Raw genomic sequence first — 12351 nt, 5'->3', positions numbered from 1 at the left:
CATTTTTGCAAGCAATTTCTCTTTATAATGCATTTTTGTATGCTGTTTTTCACTAATCATTTTTGTGCACATTTCCCCCTAATATATGGGTTTTTGTAGACATTGAGAACTGCATTGCAAAATTCGAATAAGTGAGACTTGAAGGGTGGCCCTTAAAGTTTTAAATTGTCTTAGTATTTTAAGTGTATGTTTTATGGTTTTAATGTTAGGAATAGTTTAATTCTATTTTAATTGTATATTTTTGTATGTTTTTTACCTATGTGTAGTTTTTATTTGTAAGCCGCCCTGAGTTCCAGTTTTGGGAAAAGGGCGGGGTAAAAATAAAGATTGATTGATTGATTGGCCATGTTTTGGTTCTCATATTGTTTAGGAAAGTGTGAATTTGATCAATTCAGCTTTAAATACTACTCAGGAATATATCACACATGCTGAATACTACCTAGGGTGGGCACTTAACAAAAAAGAAGAGGAAGTGTGCCCCCCAAAAGAGGACACAGATTTGTATGTGCTAATTTATATGCATGGTGCAAATTTAGAAATGATTAGTGTAATTCAAATATAAAGGCAATGCATCTCACCATAGTGGAGAAGATTGTAAGCAGGCTCAGCTCAGCCTGCTGTTCAGGTGCAAACTGACACTTGATGGGCACCTTTAAGTCCCTTCCTCTCTCTTCTGAAACCTGGAGAGTTGCTGCCAGTCAGTGTAGATAATACTGATGGACCAAAGGTCTGACTCAGTAGAAGGCAGCTTTCTGTGTTTTTTTGTACGGTACTTTATCTTTGAACCAGACTTGGACTGGACAGAGGCCCTTCCAACAGAGGGTGCCTTCAATTAGAGGACCGCCCTTGGTAAGGTAGGGTATGGGGGACTCTAGTGCTTCATTCCTGCATGACCTTGTGAAAATATGCACAAAGGGGAAAAGAGAAGCACTGAAAGTAAGATGGGGTTGGAGAAATCCCTGGCACCGTCTTGCCTTGTAAGCAGCAGCTTTTATTGAAACAGCTTTGATGGGTAGCTTGTGCTCCCAAGGTCACCTTGTGTGAGATGTTTTCAATAAACCAGCAATTGAAACACAAGGAGACCAAAATCTCATAAGAAAACTCTCTGGAAGTCTATAGCACGGCAATCATTAAAGGAGGAGGAAGAAATGAGGAGGGAGGGGAGAGAGAGAGAAAGAGAAAGGAAGCAATTTTCTTTCTATTGAAATCTTCATTTCTTCAAGAATCATTGGGCTTGTTGCGGACCAGTTAGTGGTGCGGAGAGAACAGACTTGAGTGGATTCCAGACCTCCATACTGTTACACCAACTGCAGGGCGTAGAAGCCAGAACAGAATCATGAAGGAGGAAAAGAGTTCTGCAGTGGCAGAGTTAATGGTGAAAATTTCAAATTGCTCTGTCTCTCTGTGTGCATATTGGTGTGTGTGTGTGAGAGAGCGGGGGGAATGTATTCAGCCTCTTGGTCTATAGAATCTGTGTGCTGAATTGAAATATATTTATTTTGTTTATTTATTAATAGCATTTGTTAGTCGCTTTTTTCCAAAAATAGGACCCAAAGCGACGTACAAAAAGGAAAACAAAAACACACTGCATATGAAATAGCTGACAGCAAGTCAAACAATGGCAAAAACAATTTCAAGCGAAATAATACAACAATAATAGAGAAAATAACAAATGGCAGATACAACAGAAATACAAAAGACGTACCGACACTATAAATATAACATAACACACTGTAACAATCCTAATCACATCCTACATATTGTAACAATCCTGTTACACAACTAGTCAATATGGCAGAAGTAGAAGAGAAGTAACACAATTTCAACTTCAGCTTAGCTACTAGAACCACCCCACCCATGATGTTATTCACAGTCTCATTCTTCTAGTAACAAAAACTCCTTTTAAACTCCACCAGTCTCTGCCAACCATCCGCCGTAGCTCTTCTCTGGTGGCCTGATCTCAAGCAGTGGCATCGAGTGACCAACAGCACCGGCGCGCCTCCAGTAGAGTCCTGCTCATGAGTCCACCGAGCAAGGAAGGCTCCCCGGTCGTGCTGGGGTAGTAGGCAATGAAGACGAATGTGGGAGCAGGCCGAGAGCCACCGCCACCGTAAACACTCGTGAAGCCTGATCCCGTGTGGAAGAGGTGGTACCTCTCTCCATCTGGTACCTTTAGGAACATAAGAAAGGTGGATCAGACCAGGTGCTATTCAGTCTAGCATCCTATTTCCCACAGTGGCCAACCAGATGCCTATCGGAAGCCCACAAGCAGTACTTTTTATATACTGCTTTTAAATTCCATCTTCCCTCAGAGGAACTCAAGGAGGTGTCTTCTGTGATGATGATGCATACCTGGTTCTCTTCTCTGTTTTATCCTCGCAACAACCCTGTGAAGGTAGAGAACGAGTGGCTGGCCCTGGTCTCCCAAGTCCTAGCCTGACACTGCATGAAGGCAATAGCCCACCCTAGCTGTTGTTCCCAGCAACTGGTATTCAGAAGCATGGTGCTCCTTCTCTTGTAAGTCGTGTATAGCCATCATGAGTAGTAACCATTGAGAGCCTTAACCTTAGGATGGCCATGTGACGCCCTTCCCTGGCTCTCCCTGTCAGGTTCCTACCTGCTTGTGGCTACTACCTTTCACTAGGCACCACCAGGGACTCCACCAGTCCGGACTGTCCTTTTTTATGGTTTCTCTCTCCGCTCTAGCACAGATCTCACTAGATCCCTCTGCTAGGCAGCACCACCAGTCATGTCCTATAACCAATGTTCCCAGAGACTTTGCCTGAGCCTCTCTCTATCTGGTTACTTTTGTGACTCCGTGCTTGTGCTGTTCCCAACCCCCTTGTATCTATATAGATAACTCATATAACTCTGGGTTGCGCTGGATACTTGTAATGTTATTATTCTTCTCTTCACCGCTGCCACCATTCGTTACTGTTTCCCTTCAGCCTTGGTAATTACCTTGCCCTCCCTTCTGGTCTGTGAAAACCCCAGCCAAGGATCAGGCCTTCGGTAAACCAAAATAGTATTTATTAAATATCAGAAATAACAAGATTACTTTTATAATGTTACATAAGCATATGGTTTCATCTATTCCTGTGATACTTGTCTTATTATTAACTAGAACTCCAATTCCCTCTTTCTCCACACTCTCCTAACATCCACCACCAAACACCTTCTTCCTCTCACATCCACCAACTAACACCCACCTACTAACATCCACCACCTAACATCCACCGACTAACATCCACCCAGATTCAACTGTCATTCCTCCATTTATACTTCCAGCCATTCAAACGCTCAGCCAATCATCCAGCATTCTACTGCTCATGTACTCCCCCCTCCTCTTTCACTCCACTTACCATATGTCTTCTATATAAACAGCACTTACCATATTTACATTAATACAGGAACATCACATTCCCCCCCCCCTTAAAAATAACGGCAGAGTATTATTCCTGCTAAAGGATTCATACGCCGCGTTAACAATAAAACAAGTCTCTATGGGGAAAATGTCTTTTTTGTTCCTACTTCTGGGTCACGTCACTGCAGTCCCAGCCACCTGCCTTGAAAGTCCATCGGCCAATACATTGTCCTTGCCTTTTATGAACTTGAAGTCCACTTGATAGTCTTGTAGAGCTCAGGACCACCTCTGCAGCATAGTGTTATGATTTTTCATAGTCTGTAACCATAACAAGGCCCGATGATCCGTCGTCGCCGTAAATCTTCGTCCCCACACGTATGGGCGCAACTTGCTCAGCCCCCACACGACCGCTAGGCACTCCTTTTGGACCAACGAATAATTCTTCTCCCTCGATGTCAGCTTGCGACTAAGATACGCCACTGGATGTCTGGTGCCTCCTCTCTCCTGCAGCAAGACGACTCCCAGCGCGAGGTCCGACGCATCCATAGCCACGATGAATGGTTGCTCATAATCTGGTGCTATTAATATAGGTCCTTGGCACAAGGCTTGCTTCAGAAGATCAAAAGCCTTTTGACATTCATCCGTCCATACCACACGCTCAGCACACTTTTTCTTTGTCAGCTCATGCAAGGGGGTTGCGATTTCCCCAAAATCTTTCACAAACTTTCGGTAAAACCCAGCCACACCTAAAAATGCCCTAGCTTGTTTCTTGGTTAAGGGGATAGGCCACGATTGTATTGCCTCAACTTTGCTCCATAAGGGGGTTATTTTCCCACTCCCCACCTTATGTCCTAAATAGATCACTTCATTCAATCCAAATTGACACTTCTTAGCTTTTATTGTTAGCCCTGCTTTCTTAAATGCCTCTAATACTGCAGTCAGGTGTTGGACATGCTCAGGCACCGACTTGCTAAAAATGGCCACGTCATCTGTATACGCCACTGCAAAATCTGACATGCCTTGCAACACAGTATTGATTAGCCTCTGAAACAAACTTGGTGAGTTCCTTAGTCCCATGGGTAAAGTCACAAACTCATATAACCCATCTGGTGTACTGAAGGCAGTTTTGGCTGTGGATTGCTCGTCTAGTTCCATCTGCCAAAATCCTTTACAGAGATCTATCGTAGAGATAATGGTTGCTGCCCCCAATAATTCTAACATTGCGTCCACCCTAGGCATAGGATACGCATCTGGGACAATAATTTTATTGATTAAACGATAATCAATACAAAATCTTGTGGTTCCATCTTTTTTCGGAACCAGCACAATACTTGAGACCCAGGGACTGATGGATTCCCTGATCACTCCTAGTTCCAGCATGTCTTCAACCTCCTTTTTAATTTCACTCAAAACTTTCCCATTCACACGGTACGGAACAGATCTGATTGGGGCATGATTTCCAGTATCAATGGAATGTCTGGCTATACTGGTTCGGCCAGGTTTATTGCTAAAGAGATCTCCATAATTTTTGAAAACTCTCAGAATCTCTTCCTTTACTTCCTCCTTCACCTCCTCCGACCATTCCAATTGATCTACCCCTCCTTTTGCTTTGCTTTCCTGTACCAAATCTGGAAGTTCAGGCCCACTTCCCTCAGGGAATAAGGTAACTTGCAACACCTTTGCATCCCTGGTATGATAAGGTTTCAACATATTTACATAAACCACTTTATGCTTTTTTAATTGGTCTGTGGTTATCACATACGTCACTGTGTCAAGCTTTTCCCTTATGGTATGTGGTCCCTCCCAGCTGGCCTGTAATTTATCGTGTTTCCTGGGTATGAATGCCATAACCATATCTCCCACATCATACACACGTTCCCTGGCTGTTCTGTCATACCAGTAACTTTGCTTCTCCTGAGCTTGACTCAAATTCTTTTGCACAACTTCCATCATTGATGTTAATTTGTTGCAGAAGTCTAATACAAAATCAACTACAGATGTTTTGTACTCTCCCAGGGTTCCTTCCCATGAATTTTTTAACAGTTCCAAAGGTCCCCTTACTTTTCTAGTAAACATCAGTTCAAAGGGTGAGAAGCCTGTTGACTCCTGAGGGACTTCTCTGTACGCAAATAAGAAGCACCCCAAACGTTCATCCCAGTCTTGTGGGTGATCTTGCACATAGCTTCTTATCATGCCCTTCAGAACCCCATTGAATCTCTCAGTCAACGCATTAGTGGCTGGATGGTAAGTGGTTGTCTTTAGATGTTTTAGACCACAACACTTCCACATACATTGCATCACTTCTCCCATGAATACACTGCCTTGATCCGTCAGCACTTCATGAGGGAAACCCAGTCTCATAAAGATTTTTAACAAAGCCTCTGCCACTACAGGGGCTTCTACGGATCTTAATGCTTCCACGTCTGGGTACCTGGTGGCAAAATCCACCACCACCAATAGATATTTCTTGCCATGCCTTGTGGGTTTGGAAAAAGGGGCCACCAAATCTACTCCCACTCTATAAAAGGGTTCTCCTATTATAGGAAGGGGCTTTAAGGGTGCCTTAGTCTTTACTCCACTTTTCCCCACCTTTTGTCATATGTTACAAGATAAACAATATTGTTTTACATCTTTAGAGATATTTGGCCAATAATAGTGTGCAGCCAATCTCCTCTTGGTCTTTTTTATTCCCAGATGTCCTGCACATGGGACATCATGGGCTAGCTCTAGCAATCTGGTTCTGTATTTGCTAGGTACTATCAATTGCTTCACTGGTTCGCATTCATTCTCTCAGCAGGCATCCACAGTCTATATAAAATCCCATTCTCACACACAATTTGATTCCTCAGTTTGTCAGTAAAGGGAATCTTTTGTGTCAGGGCTTGGTCCTTTATGTGCTTCAAACTTGTATCTTTATCCAGCTCTTCCCTGAACTGCTCTGCCTCTTCACTAGAGACCATTTGATACAGTTTGTCTCTTTCAGCAGGCCTTCCAGGGGTTGCTATGGCGACCTTAGGCTCGATAACAGGTTCTACCCTGTTTTCCTCAGCCTCTTTTAACATGGCTTCTGTTTCTTTGCCAAGTTGTCGTCTGGTCACCACATATATTTTCCCTTGTGCCCCCATTACATCTCTTCCCAGTATCACTGGTTCTTGTTGTTGGGCATTAATACCTACTTTATATTTTTCCTCCCTACCTCTCCACTTTATCCTTATTAGGGCCATGGGTATGCTTTCTGGTTCACCCCTCACTCCTTGGATGGTCACCATTTCCTGAGGTAATATTTCCTCAGAAATGCTGCTTCATGTGCCTTCAGAACAAGTGTAATGCCTCATAGAATCATAGAATGGTAGAGTTGGAAGGGGCCTATAAGGCCATCGAGTCCAACTCCCATCTCAATGCAGGAATCCAACCTAAAGCATACCCAACATGTGGCTGTCCAGCTGCCTCTTGAATGCCTTCAATGTTGGAGAGCCCACTACCTCTCTAGGTAATTGGTTCCATTGTTGTACCTCTCTAACAATTAGGAAGTTTTTCCTGACGTTCAGCTGAAATCTGGCTTCTTGTAACTTGAGCCCATTATTCTGTGTCCTGTACTCTGGGACGATCGAGAAGAGATCCTGGCCCTCCTCTTTGTGGCAACTTTTCAAGTCCTTGAAGAGTGTTATCATATCTCCCCTTGGTCTTCTCTTCTCAAGGCTAAACATGCCCAGTTCCTTCAGTCTCTCTTCATAGGGCTAGCTCCTAAGGACCTTCCGACATGAGCTGTGGAAAGGGGAAGGGCACAAAGTGGTGAGAAAATAAAGTGGGAGGACTGTTGGAGCACGGCTGCAGTAAGAGGAGGCTGGAGAGGTGGAGGAAGAAAAGCAGAAGGAAGAAAGTGAAGAGAGGGATCTGAGGAAGAAGGGAAAGAAAAAGAGAAAAGAAAGCAGAAAGTAGAGTGAACTGTGATAGTCTGAAAGACCAATGACAGAATCTGCCACCTAAAGAGCATCAGTTCAAGGAAATAACTGTTGACAAATAATAAGTGGTTTAGGGTGGGGTCATTGTGGGGTGTTTTAATTGATTATCAATATCTACATCTGTTCATTTACTGGTTGTGTTTTTTATGAGATAAAGAAATATACTTACAGCCATTTGGCTCTAGAGTGATTGTCTCCCCTTCTCATTGTGAGCACAGAACTATGAAACATTATACATGCTCTGAGACCTTGATGCAGCTTCTGTGTTTTGTCACTGTTGTGCTCTTAGTTGAGCCTTACTGTTGCCCAGTCATACTGTGGTTTCAATCTTTGTTTGATGGCTGCTCACAAACTGTTTGGTTCATGTTGGTTGGATGTCATGACAAACCACAGTTTGGGTTTGCAAACCATGGTTTGGGGTTATGTCTGAACTGAGCCGCTGGCTTGATAAGAACCTGAATTGCTTTGCTGGATCAGAGCATCCTGTCCTGCACACTGCTACCAACAGTGACTAGCCAAACGTTGTGGAATGCTCAGAGCAGGGCACGACACAAGAGTCATGCTTTGTTGTTTTCGCCAAGCTTACAGCGTTCAGAGGTGCTTACTCTAATATGGAGATTCCATTTAGCTTTTCAATATCCATTAGATGAGGTTCCTGCCATGAATTTATCTAGTCATTTTTTAAACAAAACTACTTTTCTCTTTGTTCCTAATACTTAGTCCGCTAAGTTTCCTCTTTTGATGCAATTTGCACTTTGCCGACCCTCTCCAGGATGTTCACATTTGAACTGAATTGCATTGGCTGGTAGTTAAAAATTAACATCCCACAACCAGGGAATTCTGCAGAATTCTCAGTGATCAGAATATATCAGGTGACTTTCATTAGTTAAATGCTGTTTGTGTATTTAGCCTGACTTATTAGACACAAGCTTGATTTGGCATTAGCAGATAGCAGGTTAACAGCTTCTTCAAGACGGAGCCACTCATACTACTATAGTGCCCTGGCCTAATTGCAAAAATAGCATATTTTGGGAGAAACGGGAATGGGATATGTGATACCAGAAATTGTATATTTGCAGCAGCTATTTTTCATTGTTTAGTACTCCACTTCTAAGCTTGATGATGGTAAACCAAGTCCCTCATTAAGGAAAGGCTCCCTTGAATGTCTGAACAGACATCATAGGATGTCTGCTGTCTAGGTAGGGCTCCCTGCCAGCACATCCTATCTTCAGCCAGCGCTACCTGTTGCTCTTTCATGACTAGGCAGGTCAAACCAGTTTCTTGACACAAAGGGCTTCTCCAGCCAAGACGTGTGGGAAGCTGTCATTTGGTGGCTAGAATAGGCCCTATTTCAAGCAGCTGGTTAGAGCTTTCCTTGCCAACAGAGCTACACATGACTCCCAGGCATGTTTCCTTGTGGCTAGATCTGAGGATGGAGAATGTTTCTGTCTGACATTTCCAGTAGCTCAAGTGAAACACTTGTGTAGCTTCATTGATTACAGTGGGAAAGACCTATGCATGTTCTTAGCTCTCCTGCTGGGACTTGACTAGATTGAGCCATGTGTCCTAAGCCCTTTTGGAATTACTATTACAACAGTTATTTTCTTTGAGAACCATGGCAGATAAACAGGTTTGAAATCAGTTTCAGTGTGTTGTATGGACATCAAACTTATAGGCTTGGTGCAAACACGTGACAAACCATGGTTGAGAACTTGTGACTCCATAATTAGAACAGACAAACCATAGTTTAGAGCTGCTTATCTCTCTCATGTTTCCATTCTTTCAGCACCCGGGTTCATAAGTTCTCTTCCATCTTCAATGGCCACAACTATGGTTTGCCAATTCAGCTGCCTGGCCAAACCATAGTTAGTATATGGTTCGCAAGCACGCTTTACAGCATTTCTGTATTTGGTTTGCCAGCTATTCAGAAACCATGACTAGTCAATTCCAACCACAAGCATATCTTGACTTATTAAGCTGGGACATACATAACTCTTTTCCCTATGCATTTAGTCCCTTTGCTCCTCCTTCACACAAGTAGCAATTAAACTAGGAAATTAAACTCGTTAATTAATTGTAATTTCCTGTTTCATCTGAACTTTGAAACAATGATTACCAGCCTCAGAACAAGCCAGGATATTAATTAATTTAGTTTAATATCCTGGTGTGTCCCAAAGCAGGTAACCATCATTTCAAGGTTTGGATGAAATGGAAAACTGTGGCTAGTTAGAGATGTACTGGTTTGATTGCTCATGCCACAAAGGGGCTGAGTGTGCAAGCAAAAATGGTTATGTGTATCTCTGCTTAAGGTATGATTGTTTGAACCGGATCAATGTGAAACCAAAGATAAGATAGCCATTATGTCTGAACTGAGAATAGTGCAGTTAGGGCCTTTTTCCTTAGTGTCCTCAGATTATGGGATGTCCTGTCAGAGAAGGTGCAGAGCTGTTACTCTCTTATCTCTTTCTGTAAATGGTACAAGTTGTTTTTATTCCAGAGGGTGTTTGGCTGTTAAGATCTACTGGGTCATTATTTCGTTTTCTGTTCTATCATTTTGTTGCTGTTGTTATGAATTGTTGCTGCTTTTAATGTGATATTTGGTTTTCTTCTTCTCGGTTAACCGCTTTGAGTTGTGGAAAGGAGGCATACCATTAGTTTTAATAACGTTCCTTAAAGATCTTCTATCAGTTTTGTTTGCAGTACTGGGAGCTTAAAGTGATTCAAGTCAGTTACAAAACATTCAGTAGTTGCTCAGATGTGAAATACAAGGCTTATATAGATTGTTGTTATGTACCTTCAAGTTGATTACGACTTATGGCGACCCTATGAATCAGCGACCTCCAAAGGCATCTGTCATGAACCACCCTGTTCAGATCTTGTAAGTTCAGGTCTGTGGCTTCCTTTGTGGAATCAATCCATCTCTTGTTTGGCCTTCCTCTTTTTCTACTCCCTTCTGTTTTTCCCAGCATTATTGTCTGTCCTAGTGAATCAGGTCTTCTCATTATATGTCCAAAGTATGATAACCTCAGTTTCATCATTTTAGCTTCTAGTGACAGTTCTGGTTTAATTTGTTCTAACTAACACCCAATTATTTGTTTTTTTTGCAGTCCATGGTATAGACTGTATAGATAGATGGCTTAAAAATGATTTTTAAAAGCCACCAGGAGACTTTAAGTTTGTATCAAAGCCAAAAGAAGGCTGGAAGAAGGGCATGTAATTAACCTTCTCTTCACCATCCATTTTGTCATATTTCAAAGGTCTGGATTGCTTTAAGGGCCAGCTGTTAGAAAGACCCTCAAGCAGATGCCACATGCAGATCAGCTAATTAGTTAGTAAAACACTAAATCATCCTCTGCTAGCCATTGTTAAAGATGTCAAAAGTGGTTTGAATGTAACCGGAGGGGTGAAAAGGTGACTATGGAAGTGTGGCTCTTAAGCTGCGTTTCAGTTTTAATCCAACACTTAAAATCTTTACAATAAATAGACCTCTGAATTGTTTTCCTAACCATTTATCAGAGAGTTGGAGCATTTATATCAACTTGAATCCTGTGCTTGTAATCTAGAGGCAGCTGGCCACACGTAAGTCTCCATTGAAACCTAAGTATGCTGACGCTCGGATACTGCAATCCTATGCCTCTTTATTTAGAAAAAAGGTCTGATCTGTTCAGTGGGACTTACTTTCAGGTAAGCATGCATAGGATTGCAGTACAATCATAAACAAGTTTACTCAGAAGTAAATGTCACTGAGTTCAGCTTACATCAGAATTGCCAAATCATTTTTGTCAGGATGGCTGAAGGCCTGATTCTTATGATGATGATTATGTTATAGTGAATGTAGACATTGACCAATAATTCTTAAAATTTTAAGATGCCAAAAGGGAAATGTCAGAAATGTGTGTATTATGAAGATTTACACCTGTGGTTTTCATTTACACCTATGGCATGGTAAACATCCTGTTATACGCTGTGCATTAGCTTCTGAGCTAAGTTCAAGGTGCTGGTATTGGTGTACAAAGTCCTATACAGCTTGGGGCCAGGTTATTGGCTCACCCCCTACATACCCAGCCAATCACTGCGCTCTGCAGAAGAGGGCATCTTGCAGATATCATCCAATCAGGAGATTTGTTCTACACGATGGATGTTGGAATCAGGGCCTTTAGTGTGGCTGCACCTCCCTTTGGAACTCCTTCCGGTTATATATCAGGCAGGCTCCATCTCTACTTTCCTTTCTGCACCTGCTAAAGATGTTCCACTTTCAACAAGCCTTCTAGGTGGAAATCTTTGTTCCAGTTGGCATCTATATTGGATTTGAATTGATTTTATGTATGCACTGTTTTTTTTGCTAAACTGTTTTTATGTATGTAACTTTTTTTATTCTTCTGTGTGCAATTTTTATTGTATTGTAAATCACCTAGGGATACCTCATGGGAAGTGATTCATAAAATATATAAATACATAAAAATTGGGTTGTGTCCAATGTAGCTCTCAGTCAGGGTCCCGTTGGGGCAAGGATTTCCACTCGCACAATGGAAACCCCCCTCCTCCCCCACACCAATCTGTTCTAGGGGTTCCCCCAACTCTCAGGAACAGATTTGGGAAGGACATGGAGCATGTGCAGAGGGAGGAGAGGGGGGACATCCCATTGCACTAGCGGTAATCCTTGTGCTGTTGGGGCATGTTAGTAGAATACCAATAATAATACCAGAGGGCTGGTGTGAGGGATTGCAGGGCAGTGCTTTTTCTGTGTCAAAACTCCCTGTTGTCAAATCTCCTCCCCTCCACCTAAAAAAGGAGGTTAGACTAGCCCCATTCCTAGTGGTGTTTAGGCAGACAGTGGAAATGTTCTTACCCTGTATGGCACTCAGTAACTTTTAATATAGAAATGGAGGTTTTAGTTCTGCTCCTTTTGATTTTAAGTTTTCAGTTTCTTCTTTCTTGATGGTGTTTTGTTAGCTGCTTTCTAAAGTGCTTTGGGGATCCCTGATAGGGCCAAAAAGAGTTTTTGTAAATATAAATAAATATAAT

The 12351-nt window shown here is 42.3% G+C and overlaps 1 protein-coding gene across 4 annotated transcripts in view; it reads left to right on the top strand.

Moving 5' to 3' along the window:
- Nucleotides 1–12351, top strand: part of FRAS1 (Fraser extracellular matrix complex subunit 1) — a 416443-nt gene that overhangs the window by 65150 nt on the left and 338942 nt on the right. The window lies entirely within an intron of this gene.

The sequence above is a fragment of the Rhineura floridana genome, chromosome 9, assembly GCF_030035675.1.
Source record: "Rhineura floridana isolate rRhiFlo1 chromosome 9, rRhiFlo1.hap2, whole genome shotgun sequence".
Classification (NCBI taxonomy): Eukaryota; Metazoa; Chordata; class Lepidosauria; order Squamata; family Rhineuridae; genus Rhineura; species Rhineura floridana.
This window is presented reverse-complemented; position numbering and strand designations above follow the sequence as displayed.